This window comes from Haliotis rubra, unplaced genomic scaffold (genome assembly GCF_003918875.1).
Source record: "Haliotis rubra isolate DU_JTF1 unplaced genomic scaffold, ASM391887v1 Scf223, whole genome shotgun sequence".
Lineage (NCBI taxonomy): Eukaryota > Metazoa > Mollusca > Gastropoda > Lepetellida > Haliotidae > Haliotis > Haliotis rubra.
In genome coordinates this window covers 1,083,696-1,104,007 of record NW_025766259.1, presented here as the reverse complement: position 1 = coordinate 1,104,007, position 20,312 = coordinate 1,083,696, and the positions used below count along the sequence as shown (strand labels likewise).

The following is a 20,312-nucleotide window of genomic DNA, read 5'->3' as shown; positions in this document are numbered from 1 at the left end:
GTTGACACGTCATCGGTTACCAATTGTGCAGATCGATGCTCATGCTGTTGGTCACTGGATTGTCTGGTCCAGACTCGATTATTTACAGACCGCCATATAGTTGGAAGATTGCTGAGTGCGGCGTAAAACTAAACTCACTCACTCAGCGAACTTGCAATACGCCAGGGTCCCGAACCACAAAGCGTTCGTAACGTCATGACCTATCGTAACTCTATAGTTTATCTTAGGCTTACGGATGTCGTAGCGCTACGAACGTTTCGTGGATCGGCCCCGTTTCACAAAGCTATCTTAGCGCTACGACTGTCCTAAGTTTGTGTAACAGTATGGGAGTTACGACAGTCGTAGCGCTACGATAGTTTTTGTGAAACGGGGCCCAAGAAGCTTAATTGAGCTCAGGAACAAAACTAAATCGGGAAGAGCACAGACAGGTTTCATATTTTGGCAAGTGTAAACATCATCAGTCATAAAGGAACCATTGCCAGGTTTGTGGTATTGTTATTATGAAGATAATTTGATGAAATTTTCGGGGATTTAAAGTTAGCACCTGTCTCCCTGTCATCGTGAAATGTTACGATGTTGAATACCCTGTTTGACGCCCCTATTCAACGACACGCGTATACAGGTTGTCTGTATGTAGATGAGGCTCATGACCCGGGGTCTGTTACAAACACCTGTTGGAACAAACCACCTGTCCAGCCCTCGAGGTGAATATTGGGCGTTCGTGTTGGACGGGGCTATCAATTTTGTTCCGGTTTGAAAAAGCCTCCTTTGATTTTAGTCTTGAAAGGGCGTGTTGCGCTGTTTGTAGACCATGGTCCTTGAACAGTCATCTCTCCAAATTTTGTGTTATAACATATCCGGGGCGCATTAAGGAACTGTTTAGTAACGCTGCCTCACGTGTAATTGGGGGCTTGCACAAAGAACGTTTGTGAAATAGATTTTGATTTATGACTACTATGTACGAACTTTCAGTGATATATCGTCAAAATAACGCGGTACGGGGTCGAACCCGCAACCTTCCGCTCTCCGGGGATTGATATACGGAGATATGATCACACTGTTATAGGGATTGATATACACAGATATGATCACACTGATATAGGGATTGATATACACAGATATGATCACACTGATATAGGGATTGATATACACAGATATGATCACACTGATAGAGATTGATATACGGAGATATGATCACACTTATATAGGGATCGATATACGGAGATATGTTCACACTGATGTAGGGATTGATATACGGAGATATGATCACACTGATATAGGGATTGATATACGGAGATATGATCACACTGTTACTGAGATTGATATATGGAGATATGATCACACTGTTATCGGGATTGATATACAAAGATATGATCACACTGATGTAGAGCTCTGGGACCAGGATTGATATACGGAGATATGATCACACTGTTATCGGGATTGATATATGGAGATATGATCACACTGTTACAGGGATTGATATACACAGATATGGCCACAATGATATAGAACTGTAGGATGAGGAGTGATATACACAGATATGATCACACTGATATAGGGATTGATATACGGATATATGATCACACTGATGTAGAGATTGATATACGGAGATATGATCACACTGTTATCGGGATTGATATACACAGATATGATCACTGATATAAGTGATTGATATACACATATATGACCACTGATGTATTGATATACACAGATATCATCACACTGATTATCATAGATTGATATACTGATATAAGGATTGATATGATCACACTGATATAGGGATTGATATCATCACACTGATATAGTGACACAGATATGATCACACTGATGATATATACACAGATATGATCACACTGATGTAGTGATTGATATACACATATATGATCACACTGATATAGGGATTGATATACACAGATATGACCACACTGATATAGGGATTGATACACGGATATATGATCACACTGATACAGAGCCCTAGGATGAGTAGTGATATACAGTGATACAATGACGTACCGCTGCCTGCCATACAGTATTACAATCGGTAGAGGTTTAGTTCTAATCCTGAACTAAATAGTTATAAGCAGTCTTCAAAGTGTAGAATACATAACAACGGACAGAGAAACCATGGCTTCTGTTTACACCTACGTACAGAACACAACAGACACGATATGTACAATATTTAACAATGCCATTAATCAGAGCAGAAAGACAGATGTAGCTTAATTGACAGGAGTTGCTAGCGCATCTGAATACAACAGTGTTGATACGTGGTTAAATACACCTTCAGGCCTTAACTGAAATAATATTAATGTCCTGTTTAGGTTGAGTCAAAAGTGTAGTAGAGTAAAGTGATGATATATATGGTGATATATATAAGTGACAATATATATAAACACTGAAGAACTGGCCATTGATGTCAAGTTTTTTTCTCGAATGACGCAAACAAGAACTGAACTGTGAACTTTAAAAAACACATGTAATAAACATATTATTTGACAATAAAAGTCTAATAAACATATTATTTGACAATAAAAGTCTAATATTCTTCTTGCTATGTCTTTTCTCATCGTCTTATCTCAAACCCATATTATCATAGAACAATTTTGAAAGTAGTTTCGGCAAAATATTAGAATGTGCACTGGAATGCAGTCTTAATATGTTCATACAAAGATACTTTTTCATCGCCAATTATATATGTTTTGACATTAGTTTTACAGAAGAGTAAGAAATATGCTGCTCACGGGCACGGAGAGTTTTAATGACATTTTATGATTATATTATGAAGAGATCATCTAAAATACATATATTTGGTGCTATTGTCCATTTCAGCAGTTGTCATCTGTTGCATCTGCCCATCAAACCACGGATGGTCCTCATTTGCTGAAACCATACATTTTTTGGTTTTGCACATGATAATTAAGCAGTTTCATTTTCACTGAAGACGTGTTCCAACTATAAAAGTGTGATGCATGTACGAAACGCTCGTAAAACATTACCCAAGCGAATTTAATGTTCTGTGAACCGGCATGTTTCCATACAGCAACAGCTGTTTCCCACACCCGACTGGTTTGTGTCAACTTTAATTAAATCTTATACAATATGATTATGAAAACCATAGCTCCGTTTCTATTAGCTACGCAATTCATTTCTACAGAGTCCGGATCCACTGATTGTTGCGCTAGATCGGAATATTTTAAACTGCAGGGATTAACTGTTTTTATGTTAAAACACGAAGCCAGTGTTGGAAAATCGCGGGAAATATTTGAAAGTAAAGGTTGTGTATAGTATCGGATATAACACACCTGCCCATAACGGTTTTAGCCTTCCGGCAGGTGCGTTACCCTTCCGTCTCCCCGTTTACCTGTAATCAGTGGGGAAGGGTTGAGAGGTCACGCACTCTCAACAGGTAGCAAAGATGTGACGGTATTGTCCAAAAGTAGGACAAGTGGAGGATAAAACGAAGCCGGCACGCGAAGTGGGGATCCGGGATAGGGGACAAGTTGATCGCGGCACGCGACTGGAGCGTGCGATGGTAACAGATTGTACGAAGGGGGACAGCGGTTGTTGAGTTATGAGATAACAACCCCTCAAAATTTAAATTTCAGTGTTTGTTGATTTCCACAAAAATTAATTTAGAGCGTGTTCTTTATTATCTGCAAAATGTTACTGATATTATCTAAGAGATGGACCAAGAACGTAGAACAAACCAAATTAAACAGAGAGAGAGAGTTATATGTAACGCCACAATGAACAGTACATCTGTCCTACCACAGCGTCACGCCAATAAAGGATAAACAAAAAGGATAATCAAAGCAGTTTTGGGCACGTTTCCAACTGTACGACACCAGTATGTTTTGTACTAGTAGAACAAAGTTTTAAAACTATTTTTATTCATATAACTAATCTGTCATGTCATGCCTTGCTGCAGGCGACTGATTGACACATGTTCTGGTCCTTAAAAACCAGCAGCTAAGTACTTAAGTATTCATTGATAAACGTGTTACTGGTAATCTGATATCCTTGTCCAGCACAGCTGTTTGAAAGTGTGATGATTTGTCGATAGTAATAAAAGTAGGACGTCGGTGTTTACTGAGAATTGCGAGTGACACGGATTCAAGGTCATTTCCAAAAGCCTGATGTTTGGTGTGTCCGGTAGACTAACGCTTAGTCTCTGAAAATATCATTTTCATTGTAACAAATACATCCATTTAAATTGAAAAGGAGCCCAAAGGGAGACCAGAGATTCAGAACCTGAGGAAATCTAGACTTGCTTCATTTTGGTCTTTAGCATTTAGAGAGGGCTAGGCAGTAGGGAAAATAATGTGGTTCAGGGACTGTGAGACAGACTATGTGTCCGGCAACGCCTTGCCCACTATACGTCCTGCGGGCTTAATGACTTCCGGAGGGTTTAACCGCTATTCCATGCATTTGTTGACAAATTAAACAAAGGAATAAAATATGTTAAGAAACATACTGTTCTAACCATACCACACCGGAAAGTATTAAACTAAACCTCAATGAAAAATATTTCAGTTAATTTATCGAGTCTGGACCAGACAACCCATCGATCGTCACTACTGGGTATGGTTACACGCAACAACCAGGTCAGTCAACCTAACCACCCACCCCCGCCCGACCCCCTCCTCGCCTCTTTCAAAGGAGGGTTTCTGAAAATCACTTCTAGCTCAGATCTTCACGGGGAGCGCACTTTGTACCCAACTGCGATTACAATTCTCGGGTTAGAGACAAGATACATTTACCCTTCACTGCTTCAAAATACAGGGATTTTTTTATATGAGTGAGTGAGTAATATTTTTTTATGCATCATTTAGCAATATTCCACAATATCACGGAGGGTTACACCAGAAATGGGCTTCACATTGATTCTTTGATAGGAGGACGCCAAATTCATTGCATCCCCCACGTCAGACCTGAAATACCAAATGGTTTAGCAACACAATAACACAAGATATCCCTTTGTGGTGTGTGCTCAGCTGAAGGTGTGTGTGAGGTGTGACCTTTGACCTCCCTTACACAACACGTTTTACTTTTGGGTTTAAGCTTACGCGATACGCGTAGGGCAGTCGGGTGTTTTGAAACTGAATTTCGATCGAATCCTGAAAAAAACTCTAGAAGTTGTCGTTTATGGTATCCATCTTTTATATCTGAAAGGACATTCGTGACCTTTGACCTCTTTACCTGGCTGGCTATCGAAAGAGGCATGTGTACATATTGAATGTGTATAGAAATCCCATCGATATGTGTCCGGGCCTGGACACGACTGTCTGGTCACCAGGGCCATATGGCCTTTGGACACCGAGTAGTATAGTCCGACACGTGTTGGACATTGATCTTATGTGTCATTTGGGAACCAGTCTCTCAGCTGTATTATAAACATCGCTAGACTGTCATTTAGTCCATGAGATATAGTTATCTTATTTAAAAACATACTTTGAAATATTATTTAAAAAACAACAACATTGTTTACTTGTCACAACGCTAAAGGTATCGTTCCCATAACGACGTTGCCAGCGCATCACGATCCCAACGTAGACGATTCAGTCGATGATGATGTGTTAATGACATGTTCGATACCCCCGGCCACCGACAGCATGCAGTCTTATCATCTCTGCTTATGCGGTGACCCAGCGCTGTTGATGATGATGCCGTCACTGGGAGCATCTGGTTACGCTGATGGAGAATGCGCTGGTCATCTTGCGTTGTGGTCACTCTCGGTCATACAGATGCAAGTGCGATTCAACACAATGTTTTGGCAACACTATATTTACGTTGTTTTTTAGAAAATAATTCTCGAACACCAGGTCTGTACACATCTGCTATGTAGGTATATGAATTTTAATGTATTCTCTAGTGTCTAGGAGAAAGATTAAATATTTGCTGTAATGTTCTATAGCTGAGTTAAGGTCCTTGGCCTAGATTTTCGAAGCTCTCTTATCGCTCAGATAGTCGTTAGTGCCATGCATTAACATTAACTTACGACTATCTTAGCGCTAAGAGAGCTTCGAAAATCTAGGCCCTGGGCCGCGTTTCGCAAAGCTATCGTAGCGCAACGACGGTCGTAAGTCTATGTTACACTATAGGAGGTACGACAGTCGTAGCGCTACGATAGCTTTGTGTATCGGGGCCCAGGGCCCGGTTCGTTAAAGCGATCGTAGAGTTAAGACTATCGTAACTCCCATACTTTAACATAGACTTACGACAGTCGTAGCGGTACGATAGCTTTGAGGAACGGGGCCCTGACAATGCTGTCAAGATCTTGACCACCATCCTCAAGATCCTGACAATTATGTCAAGATCCTGTCGATAAACCAAGTCTGGTTTTACACAAAGAATAATCCTAACACCTGTTGAAATGATCCGTAGATCAGAGACGAAACGATAGATGGATAGGTGGTTGAATTATGGATAACTGGTTTAATGGTAAGATGGATGGGTATGTATAGAAAAGATGATGGATGGATGGACAGACATCTTTACCTATATTGTGCACGTCCTCCACATATACTACATTTATGAATGATTTTGAATATAGATTGAACGAAAAAGGTTTGAGAATATGAATATGAATATTGTTCTGATATTTTATGTATGAAGTCTGTACAGTAGGTATAGCACAGCCAAGTCATAAGAAACTTAAAATAACCACTCCTGCTTTGTCTGTTACCTAAGGTTCATAATTTCATTATAGTGTTTATCTCTGTACAAGTTCATATAACGATACTTTGTGTTGGTCTGTGACACGAGACTATGGCTAGATGTATTGATTATTTGTTTTCGTTTCAAATTTCATTGAAAATTCCCAACTTGAGTCTCACTGTTTGTGCTTCTTAACATAGGTTTTACAAACTCATAAATTCATTAACATCCCCCGAAATGTTCAGGATCCCTATCTTTTCTTGTTCAGTATACATGTACATGAATACAGCGATACATATGTAGTGTTAGCACTGCTTGACGGCCATTTCTCTCACCTATATACTACTAACGCCGGTCGACCGCCTCCGTGGTGTAGTGGTTAGAGCGTCCGCCCGGAGAGCGGAAGGTCGTGGGTTCGATCCCCGACCGCGTCATACCAAAAGACGTTAAAATATGGTACTTGTTGGTCCCTGCCTGGCGCTCGGCATTAATGGGTACAACAAGGACTGGTCGGCTCGGAGTCAGCATAATGTGTCTGAGTGGGGTATTCATGCTTAACTGCGGCATGGTATCTCAGTGGGCTAGCACTATAAAACCAGCTTATGTCTGGGCTAGTACAAGTAGCCGCACATACACATACACACGCATACACGTCGTCATATGAGCGAAAAATTCTCAATCCCGACGTAAAACCCAATTACACCTCACCTCACTAACGGCGGTCGTGATTGATATCTCTGATAATATACATAGATATTATTATCTGTTGTTGGGCCGAGATCGATAACATAGGTGGAAATTGGATGATCTGATTGTGTGAAGTATTGGAATAGGAAGTGTTTATATAGTCATCGCTGTATGTAAAACATATGGGATGATGTTGTCTGATAGTGATAATGAACAGGCATTGTCTTAACCACTCGGTGAGGCATATAGACTAAAGGATTGTGCGTTCGCATGTCGTACCTGGTTTGGTGCACAATAGTAGTGGTACGATCCGCAGATCTGATCGCTGGTTCGATGCCAAATTAGCTCGATTATTTCTTTGGTTGTTCCGTGTACGTGGTAAACACGAGAGACCCACTTTACTCTCTCCAAACAACCCTTTACATGATATGAAGCAGTTGTCAAAGCGGCGTTAAAATCACACTCCTTTATATATAAATATCATGAAATCATGAAAATGACATAACCTCTCCATTAATCCTAACCGACAGTACGTGATTAGTACATATTGACAGTAAACAGTGTGATTGAGATAAACAGTGTTCTGGACAAACGAGGTTCCGGATAAACGGGGTTCCGATAAAGTGTTCTGGATAAACGAGGTTCCGGTTTAGTATATGTCCCTTCCAAACGGTTTATTCAAATGTGGTGTGTCGGCAAGGGGTGACTTCAAGAATTACAGTATCATCCATTATGTTTATGTTGGCATATCTAGCCATGCATCACATTATCACATTAGCAAGAATTCAATTTCTTTACACGATGCAGATCTGTGGAGATCTGGGGTATATAATTGGTCTTCAGCAACCCATAATCTTTAACGGAATCAGGTGGCCAGGCTTGCTAACTTGGCTAATACCATCATGTCATTGCATCTCAACTGCATAAATCGATGCTCATGCTGTTGATCACTGGATTGGCTGGTCCAGACTCGATTATTTACAGACCGAGGACATATAGCTGGAATGTTGCCGTTATGTCTCCAATAAGGGAGTCCTTAGGTTACCTTACACTACTCTTGTTATCTCGAAGCTGTTATTATCTCGAGTTTCCTTAGGTCAGTTTAACGTAATGTGACGAAGGGACAACAATCTAGCCACAACATTATCCCTAGATCCACACGTGCATGATAAGCACGTACTATTATGCAATATTTCCCCGTGAAAATGTAAGTCCTGTAAAACGGCTTAACTTACCGTTGAGAGTTGCTTACCTTAGCCGCGACAGGATCCACGTGGACCTTTTCCCTATTGTGACCTTAGTGACACCAGAAGAATTTAACTCCCATATTTTAACATGAATTTGTGACAATTGTAGCGCGAAGATCGGTCCGTGGATTTATGAGTTCGAATCCCAGTTTCACCCTAATTTTCGCCCCATCAGACGCCCACTCGCGCACGTTTCACACTGTGGTTAGCGTATTTAACCCCAATACAGCTGTCATCCACATTAATCTTATTTCGCTTGTGTTGACAGAAATACATTTTAATCGGCCTCATAAATTAAGTTCAATCACTGGAACAAGTTGTGCCCCAACCCTCATAAAAACGGAAAATACACCGCTGAAAAGCATCAATCTTAATTGAGATCATTGACATTTGCCGTGCTATACGTTTTCAAAACTCGGGTATAAGGCAGAGGCGTGACCTTTGCGTGATATCACGTTCTGACGCATAATGTGATCAGGGGCTTCTAAATGTGAATCAATGACAATAATGTGATTATGCCTCCCGTTAATCGTGTTGCCGAACCAGTTGGCCAGACAGAGTTTGCACGGAAATATCTTAGAAAATACTTATTACATCTGAAACACAATTAACGTTGTATCCCAGTGAGGACGATATAAACATTTGGGAATAACGGCAAGATCTAATATTATTTACTTGGCGAGCTTTCGTAATTGGTCGGTCGGGATTAGAGTTGTCTTTAGGAAACCATTCCTGTTGTAAAGAGACCAGCGGGAACGTGTGTTCGGGCTCGCTGACCTGGATGATGCGTATCGACGTATCCCAAATGCGCACCTCAATGCTCATGATGTCAATCACTGGATTGTCTGGCCCAGAATCGATTGCTTACGGACCAACGTCATACATCTGCAATATCACCAGATGGCATTAAACACACAAACAAACATCCTTTTCTCCATCAGGACTTTAGGACCAGCATTTAATCTTTAAAACAGGTGGAGTTTGGACTTCAGAAAGAATGTGGCGTTAACTCGGAGTATATCTGAAGAAGATTCATTGGACATGTTGGAAGGACTTCAGATGCAATTGTTTGTTTTCAGAGACAAATCTTCATATCTCCAAGCAGTCGTGGAATAGATGACATGTCACTATGGCAACCTACCCGTTTTGTACAAAACCAAGAAGCGTCGCTATGGCAACCTTTCCTTATGCACAAAACCAAAAGTCGTCACTGTGGCAACCTTTCCTTTATGCACAAAACCAAGAACCGTCGCTATGACAGCCTACCCCTTTGCACAAAACCAAGAAACGTCGCTATGACAACCTACCCCTTTTGCACAAAAACTAACAAACGTCGCTATGACAACCTACCCCTTTTATACATTGGGAAGAAGTCTCATCCCACAGTTAGTGACTGGAGATTCTCGTGCATGGTGTTAAGAGTGAGTGAGTGAGTATGGTTTTACGCCGCTTTTTAGCAATATTCCAGCAATATCACGACGGGGGACACCAGAAATGGGCTTCACACATTGTACCCATGTGGAGAATCGAACCCGGGTCTTCGGCGTGACGAGCGAACGCTTTAACCACTAGGCTACCCCACCACCCGCATGGTGTTAAGAAACAAAGCGGAACTTTTATATTCAACCAAACAAAATGGATCCATTGACCTTGTAATATAAGCCTACTAAGAAATGATGATGACATTAACTCTCGAATGTCCAGTTATGGCTAGGTGAGAAAATAAAGAATCACGAGAAGAAATACCTACCGCTTTCTTTCATTGTCATCCACCAATTTGCATATTTTTTCAGCGTGATCAGTCCCTCCGAGCTCTGAGTGTACAAAACATGAGTTAATATAGTTTTACGATAATCTTAGCAACATTCCAGCAATATCGCGACAGGGGTCACCTGAACCAACCCGGGCCTCAAACAGCCCAACTATATCATTTGACGCGAGACCATCAGCCAGGCTAACTCACGCTAGTATCTCTCCATGTCACCATATTTCTACCTAGAATTGAAGGGGCGGTGGGGTAGTCTAGTGGTTAAAGCGTTCGTTCGTCACGCCGAAGACCCAGGTTCGATTCCCCACATGTGTACACTGTGTGAAGCCCATTGCTGGTGTCCCCGGACGTGATATTGCTAGAATATTGCTAAAAGCGGCGTAAAACTAAACTCACTCACCTACAGTGTGTAAGTGAGTGGTTTCCGCTTTGTAAAATTCTTTAGTTTCATCAACGTCAGTCGGTTGGTCGTATATAGTGTCTACTACTTCGAGAAACCCATGAGGTGTTCGATCAGTGATCGAGTATAATCGATGTGAAAGCGGAATTCGGAATCAGCTGAAGTTGACCTGGGTCCCGTTCCTCAAAGCGATCATAGCGCTACGACAGTCGTAAGTCTATGTTAAAGTATGGGAGTTACGATCACCTTAGCGCTACGATCGCTTCCAGGAACGGGGCCCTGGCCATCCGTGCATACAATGTTGATTTAAACAGAGACAAACGATCCGGATGATTTGACAATTTCACTTTTTAACCTTCATGTCATGTGTGCGTGCGTACGTATGTGCGTGCGTGTGCAAATTTCAATCCATCCAATTAGGATTGTGACGCAGAATAATATTAGCAGCTCCAAGATGTATGGGTGCAACCAATTTTCCATGATGTGATGACATGGTGATTATATATATTTAATTGTAACCATATTTTTAGCGTTACAAACCTTTTTGAATACACCAAAGATATATTGTTGTTTGTGAATGGGGTTTGTGATGTTTTCAAAAAGATCGGGTTCGAATCCCACGAACACATTTAAATATGGAACTAGGCTACGCAAAGTGGCGGTCATATATATAGAGAGGGAGCAAATTTCGTAACACTTGTATATATATATATATCAACTATCTAAAATTCTGTTTTGTATATCGATCCGCTAATTTAGTTAGCGATTGCCCTGAAGACAAGCCAGAGGCAACGTTTTAAAATAGTTCTCACGTTGCATGTTTAGACAGTCCATATACACCTTGACTGATAATGGCCCCACACCACGTCAGAGCGTCACGTGGTAACCATGGCAGCAGCCGTACGCATTAGAACTTGAACCCCATTAAAGTTTACGTGTTAACTACACTCAGTATACATTTCGGAATGTCCCCAGTAACAAATCAGAAAAAGCAATTCTCATTTAATGAAATGGATTATTAACAAAAGCCATATAACGGATCTCCGAGGCGCTTCACATACTAGTTGAACCTGTTTCCGGTAACCATATTCTACCTCGCCCGAACACAGCCGCGTGCGGACAAAGGTGTTTCTTGTCGGAGGGTATATCTCACCGAAAACATCGTGAAGATCAGTGATGCATTAGTCGGATAGACTGTTCTTGCCTCGAGAAAGACATGTTGTGACTGGGAAAGACAGATGCGGGTTGTTTGCATGGTAGGATGATGGGTAAGTGTTTGCTGCAGTGCTCGAGAAATTATGGGTTTTTTTATTTGTCGTTCGTCTTCTTCCCACAATCCCGTGGGTGGCGGCCATACTTGTGGTCAACTTGAGAAGGTGCAATGGAACTACTCAACCGTGACACCTATGGTTGCAGTAAACCACTCACGAAATCTGCACTCACTAGTCAGTATGTTTTTGTCAGTGAATGAGTGAAAGCATTTATGAACAGTATTGATTTTTATCATTGATGCTTAACAACATTCACAAAGCTAGTTAAGAGACCTATATATTCATGGGTAGTTTTTTTACAACTGGCATTTTACTGTAGTTAATGACTAGTTAAGATAAGTTCATCAGATCTGTTCCAAACATCTTATAGTGATTGATATATTTAATCAATTGCAATCTGGAGATTATGCTCCACATATATATATGTGATATTTTTCAATTCAAATGTAGTTTTGATCAGTACAGCATTTTTACAGTGGCCAAGACTATCTATGTAAGCAACATATATTGGACAAGATAACTGTAACCAAGATCTATTCAGAAAATGGAGGGGCCGTGGCGTAGCCTAGTGGTTAAAGCGTCACGCCAAAGACCTGGCTTCGATTCCCCACATGGGCTCAATGTGTGAAGCCCATTTCTGGTGTCCCCCACCGTGATGTTGCTGGAATATTGCTAACAGTGGCGTAAAGCCCAACACATTCACTAACTCACTTACTCACTCAGAAAATGGATATTGTTGTTTCTACTTTAGAAGAAGTTTGCCGTAACTGTTGCCCATTAACAGATTTGGCACTCCCACTTCAGGTTGAAGAATCTGCAATCACTCACATTTGGGGTAATAAACATGTCATAATGAAATGTTACCCTTTCTCCAAATACATGTATCTCTTGACCTACATCTAAAAGATCTGTTATCTACAATGTTGTATATCTATGTATAAACGCACCAAGGGGGGGTGGGATAGCCTGATTAACTGAGTTGATAATCTGAACAGCAATCAGACTGAAACAGCATCAGGTATTGAACAGAAACAAGACAGGAGTGATATTGACTAACGTCTAGTCTCTGAAATGAACATTTTTTTTAATTGCATTACAGTATACCGAAATGAAGGCAAAATACTGTGCAGTCTAAGTAAACTTAGCCTCAGTATTATTCGTTACACTGCTTTACTGAGTCTAACAAAACCTTGTGGAAGGTCGCGTCAGGTAACCTTTGAGCGAGCTATGACCGTCCAATCAAACACGAGACGACAGAACGGATTTAACCAATCAGACAATGGCTACTATTTAGGGTTGGGCGGGACTTACAAAATGGATTTACTCTTCCCCGGTAGCCAACACTGATCTCACAACAAATGAAAACCCGCATAAAACACAGATATATGACCTGCAGAATATACGCTTTTGGGTTTCTGTTGACATGGTTATCATTAGCTAATATTTCCACAAGCTGACATCCTTGAATACTGACAAAACGCTATTTTCAGCGACTGTTTACTCACTGTTGTGGCATGCTCCATGTGCATCACTTGGAAGCGATCGTACGGAAAATAGCATTCGGAATCGTTCGGGTACAAAACTTTTTCGAGGTAAAAGTTCAAAAGGTATGTGCGAATGTCAACTTTCGCGATTTGGTAAGCTGTGTTCTGATTGGTCAATTGAAAAGGTTACCTGTCGCGACCTTCCACAAGGTTTTGTTAGACTCAGTATAGCAGTGTAACGAATAATACTGAGCCTAAGTTTACTTAGACTGAATACTGCGGTTCCACTAATACCGTGATATACTGTTCAAGATAAATAATCAAATTATTTAAGAAAAAAATGTTAGGGAGCCTGACCACCTGATCGCGTTACTTGCCTTTTATGACAAGCATGGGTTCCTAAAGTCCGATCGAACCCGGTTCTTCATGGGTCCAATGGATTGATGTATCGATGAATGTACACGGTCACTTAAAGTTGTAGTCACCCGTTGTGACATAAGGTTAGGTTGATGCAATCTTGACAACTCCAGAATCATGATACATACATGTTATATTGGTCTGAAAAGTGTGAATAATAACAGTAGCTATTCAACAACCATTCTCTTCCCACAGAGGTTACTTGTCATATCTTTCCATGTAATCTTTGTTCTGATACGGCCCTTTCATGGTGCGAGTGTTCAGGATTCATGATTGGTTGCAATCAGATTTAGTTGTGCAATCAGAGACGTTGTTTCAAAAGTGATCACTCGCAAGGACAAGCTAGCCATTAAATGTCTTGTGTGTCACATCAACACAAGTCCCCGGCAGAGGAGGGATATTTGTGGCCCCACATTTGCTTATGTTAGTCAAGTTGGATCTGAGTCGATGTAACACATGTTCTGATTGGATAGAAAGAAGGGAGATAATTCGTGTTGCGATTTTTTGCAGCTAGGGGATTTCACAAGAACCAGGAAATATGGTCGTATTAGAACAGAGGTTCGTAAAAGATATGACAAGTAACCTCTGTTGGAAGAGAATGTTCAACAACCAGCTTTAGCCGATTTTTGTTATTTCCAATTACGTTATGAATAACACAACATTCACTCTGCCGTCTATCCTGTATATTTCTGCCCTAGAATATCCTACTTTCAATTTTTGACATTTATACACTATCATTCTCGATTTTTGTTCACCTGCTAAAAAGAACAATGTCAGTTTATTAAATAAGAGTACTGTCTTTTGATAGAAATAGCATCACACATTTAATATTGTTACCCCATTTGTAAAGCAGACTTTCAGGAATGAGTTACAAAATAAAGTCTACATGTGTTATATATGGGATTACATTCTGCTGACTTTGTTTGCCAGCCATTATGTTGGTTGTTTGGCTGGCTGGTTGGTTGGTTTATTGTTTAACGCCACACTCAACAATATTCCAGCTATATGGCAGGGGTCTGTAAATAATCAAGCCTGGACCAGACAATCCAGTGATCAAGAGCATGAGCATCGATCTATGCAATTGGGATACGATGAAGTGTCAACCAAGTCAGTGAGTCTGACCACACGATTCCGTTAGTCGCCTCTTACGACAAGCAAGGGTTGCAGAAGACCAAATCTAACCTGTATCTTCTTGGGGCCAGGCATTAGGCACACACTGGAAAGCGTGAATGGGAGTCAATTAACCAAAACCACTTTCTATAAGGCATAGTGTATCCATAGTTCTTGGTCACGAGAGCCGTCACATCTTGCCTCTGAAATGAAAACATTTTACAGAAAAACAGTTCCTAAATTATAAACGTAAAATATAATAAACAGGAGCCCAGAGACGTGTTCATTTTCCCTGAAACTGTGGTAATCTAGGCTTGCCACATATTCTAGACTTGCATAGGCTTTCATGGATACCGGGCGTATTTAAATGCTTGATTGGCATTTTAGAAGATGCTATTTGATGAACATAAAGAATTTTCTTGATTTCATCTTCTTTTATACCGGACCCATCACCAGCTGGAACAGGCCCCGAAAGGTTGTATCAAAGAATAAAAGAAAATGAAATCCAGAAAATTCTTTATAGGTATATTTGTTTCAGGGTCTGTATGACAGACAAGGGTACTCAGAGTACGCGATCTAGTTGTCAGACTTCAATTGGGGTAGGGGTTGGGGGGCTCGATAGGCTGCTCCGATTGGTTTCCTTACCCTAAGATGAATAGGTTCGAATCCCAGTGGGACTCAGCCTCCAAAAGCTGCTAACACTTTTACTCTAATAAGTACAACTATAAACCCATTTATAGAAAATATGGGAAATCTTATAAGCAAGGGCAATTACGTCATTCTAGGCAGGCTAATTAACCTTTGGAATTGAATACTTTATTCAGGTAAACGTCCCTAATCAGTCACTGTGACAGTTTTATGACTGGTAAAGGCAGGGTGGCCCAGCTATGCAGAGTTGTCTCCCTTGGTCATGTCAGAATCCTGTAATTGTTGGCTAAAATGCCAGTTTTGCCCTGATAATTTTTCTTTCTTTGTCAGAACCAGGGCTCCAGATAAGGACCGTAAAAAGTAGGAGATATGCACGGACACCGCAATGGTGTCCAGCCTTAGAATCGTTTACAGACATATTTATATAAAACATATCACTTAGTCTGATTTCAAGCAGTGTCCCATATTTGAATTTACGTGATAGTGAAACATTGGGTTTACCTGGTGTTTTGGGAATCTCGGTTGCTAGGGAAACTGTATACTGCAGTGAATCATCTCGGTTAAATTTGATTGGTCAAAATTGCACATGTGTATGTAAACATGGTGGCACAGAAACAAATTACAAGTTTCTTTCAGAAACAAGATTTACCCAGAAACTTATTCCTTATATCTAAGTAGGCTTTACAATAAAGTAAAACATGTATTTCATCTTCAACTAAATTAAGATTATTTTTGTAGCAAAAAGGACAGAATCTTGAATAATAAGGGACATTGTTATATCTACCGGTGACTTTGTTAAAGTCAAACCAATAAAAACAAAATAGACTGCACAGTTTCACACTGTTTCTACAAAATCAATTAGTGAAGCCAATGGTGCAGAGAGAAGTTTATGTTTGTTAAAGAGGTGTTGACATTACTATGCGGAAAGCACTGAAATACCAGGAAGTGAAACTGTAAGTTATCGTAACATGATGGATCATGGATGATTTGCGAACGTTACAAAAAAATAATTGTGGAAAAGGTTCCAGTTGAAAAAAAGATAATTTACTGAAGGCCTGCAAATATTTGAAACTGCCGGCCTGATACAATAACAACCGGCGCTGGGCCTTTGGGCCGGCAATTATTTCGAACTCTGTGCGACATCACCATGTCTTGGGTGTCTTTGACAAGACAAAATATCCACATGTATCTCTCATAAATCCAGGTTCCACTGATACAGGCTTGCTATGATGTTCCTGGAATAATGTTGACTACAGTTCTCTAAGGCATGCCACATGAATGAATAAAGTTTGAGGGTTTTACCTGGACCTATCCATGAACATCTTAGTTAGAATATTGATCTTCAGTAACCCATGCTTGTTGTAAGAGGCGACTAATGGGATTGGGTGGTCAGGCTCACTGACTTGATTAACACATGTCTTCGTATCACAATTGCATAGATCGATGCTCATGCTGTTGATCACTGGATTGTCTGGTCCAAACTCAATTGTTTACAAACTGCCGCCATACAGCTGGAATGTGGAGTTTGGCATTAATCAAACCAAACTTTGACCTACAAAACTAGAATCCACTGGACCCTCACTCTCTAATATCAAAGTCCTTGTAGGAAACATGAGTGTTTTGTAAAATTATGAAATGCTGAAATGTACTGTACTTATAGATTTAAATATATTATTAATTACGGAAAAATTATATTTCTTTTGAATAATTTGGTACAGTGAATATTATTGTACATACCTAGGGATTCTATCTGTATTTTTTCTGCGTCCATTTTGTACTATAAGCATACTGGATGTAAAACCCTGAGTTATACTGTAATCGTATATATTTTCATGGGGTGCAGTTTTCGCGGAAAGTTCATAAAAGACCTGTTAGCGCAGTTGTTTTTCGTGCATTTCAAACACCAGAGTGATGGTATCCATCACAAAGTTTTCACAACCGATAGACATGCAATGATCAAAGCTAGCCGCCATAATTGAATCGTGTTTACTAAAACAATAAGAGAGAGAGAGGTGAGATTATACTTGTGTCAACATGACAACACTTGTCCCATATGTGAGATCAACTGACAATGAATTAAGGAAGAGTGTATACTAGGACTTACGATAATTAAACATAGAAAACATAAAGTAGTGTTTGTTTATGAACACGTGTTGTTCACATGATCAAATCGTTGATTGGCTGCATTAAACAAATTACATGTTGTTCCAACATGAGTATTTGTCATGATTTGACCATGAATATTTCGCTTGGTATGATTATTGACGTATGATTTTTTTGCGCTAAAAGCATGATAATTAATCCGATGCAAAAATAACAACGATTACTATAATTAAAAAAATGAATACATACAAACAATTCAGTTGACATTAGTAAAAATAAATAAATGTGTACAAAAATTAACATCTGAAATAAATGGCTGGCAAACACGGTAACGATAAATGGTTTCGACCCAGGTTGATATGTGCATAACCTTGAACCAAATCAGCTGTTGTACAGGCCATTTTCCACACTGATCAATTAGCAATATATAAGCCTGCAGCCATGACAACTATGAATCCGATTTATCAATCTTCTCTAAGGCACACTGAGAATATCAGTCACCATTATCCCTTCCTCTAAGATGATATAACAGAACTCATCCTGGAAATCTGATGTGAATGGACACAGGTGAACTCCCATGAAGGATGACACCCTTTCTTAGTCTGACAACACTGATTGCTTTTTGTCTTAAGTGGCTTATGAAAGCTTATATTCTCAACTTTCCAACCAAGAGCTATTTGCGATCAGCCTACTTCTGCTGTAGGTGAACAAAGGTGATGATTCACTGCATCTTACTTGCTATGTTAACTCGGTTTTCAAAATATGTTTCATCTGTTTCTTATTTACAAAATCAGCACATTCAGATATAGAGGTATCATAAGTTGTCAAATTTCATTTCGAAAATATCCCAAGATGTGAAAACATTACTTTCATTACTTTCAGAAGGCTGGACTGCCCTAATTTGAGAACTTTCTTGACTGTGTACCCAAACAAGAAAGATGCTTTTGCCGTGGGGCAATGCTCTTGGCAATGTAGTAAAGCTTTTGGAAGTGGTGTAATGATTTTGGCAATGTTGTAAAGCTTTTGGGAGTGGTGGAATGCTTTTGGCAATGTTGTAAAGCTTTTTGGAGGGGTGTAATGCTTTTGGCAGTTTTGTAAAGCTTTTGGGAGTGGCAGAATGCTTTTGGCAATGTTGTAATGGTTTTGGGAGTGGTGCAATGGTTTTGGCAATGTTGTATAACTTGTAAAGCTTTTGGGAGTGGTGGAATGCTTTTGCAATGTTGTAAAGCTTTTGGCAGTGGTGTCATGCTTTTGGGAGTGGTGTAATGCTTTTGGCAGTGGTGCAATGCTTTGGGCAGTGGTGTAATGCATTTGGCAATGTTGTAAAGCTTTTGGGAGTGGTATAATTCTTTTGGGAGTGGTGTAATGCTTTTGGGAGTGGTGTTGTAAAGCTTTTGGGAGTGGTGTAATGCTCTTGGCAATGTTGTAAAGCTTTTGGGAGTGGTGTAAGTGTTTTGGGAGAGGTGTAATGCGTCTGGGAGTGGTGAAATGCTTTTGGCAATGTTGTAAAGCTTTTGGCAGTGATGTGATGCTTTTGGGAGTTGTGTAATGCTTTTGGCAGTGGTGCAATGCTTTTGACAATGTAATGCTTTTGCCAGCGGTGTAATGCTTTTGGTAATCCAATGTGTAATGCTTTTGGCAGTGGCTTTTGGCAATGCTTTTGGCTGTGTAATGCTTTTGGCCATGTAATGCTTTCGGCCATGTAATACTTTTGGCAATGTAATGCTTTTGGCAGTGGTGCATTGATGCAATGCTTATGGCAGTGGTGCATTGATGCAATGCTTTTGGCAATGTAATGCTTTTGGCCGTGTAATGCTTTTGGCTGTGTAATGCTTTTGGCCATGTAATGCTTTCGGCCATGTAATACTTTTGGCAATGTAATGCTTTTGGCAGTGGTGCATTGATGCAATGCTTATGGCAGTGGTGCATTGATGCAATGCTTTTGGCCATGTAATCCTTTTGGCAATGTAATACTTTTGGCAATGTAATGCTTTTGGCAGTGATGCATTGATGCAATGCTTTTGGCAGTGGTTCAGTGATTTTGGCAGTGGTGCAATGCTGAGTCAAAACTGCACCACATAAATTTATGTTTGTTTGTTTGTTGTTTAATGCTATATTTCAATGTATGTATTTAGTCTAATATGGTCAGACAGTCCAATAATTTACACCATGAGGTTTGATACAAGCAATTGGATTATGATAGCAATTAGTATGCATCATCCAAGTCAGTAAGCCTGACCATGCGACCCATTCACTCACCTCTTATGAGAAGCATAGGTTGATGAAAACCTGGTCAAAACCCTATCCTCATTGGGGTTGCTCTAATCTCTGCAGAAGCATGGAAAATCAGTGAGTGAGCGAGTTAGTTTTATGCCACTTTTAGCAATATTCTAGCAATATCACGTGGGGGACTCCACAAATGGGCTTCACACATTCTACCTGTGTGGGGAATCGAACCCTGTCTAAGGCATGACGATTGAATGCTTTAACCACAAGGCTACCCCACCGCCCTCACGGAAA

The 20,312-nt window shown here is 40.2% G+C and overlaps 1 protein-coding gene across 1 annotated transcript in view; it reads left to right on the top strand.

Annotated features, from left to right (window-relative positions):
- The first annotated feature begins 11,872 nt into the window (after positions 1-11,872).
- Positions 11,873-20,312, top strand: part of LOC124277564 — a 35,643-nt gene continuing 27,203 nt past the window's right edge. The window contains exon 1 of the mRNA XM_046713281.1: positions 11,873-12,027. The gene's annotated coding sequence lies outside the window, so the exon portion shown is untranslated. The remainder of the gene's footprint in view (positions 12,028-20,312) is intronic.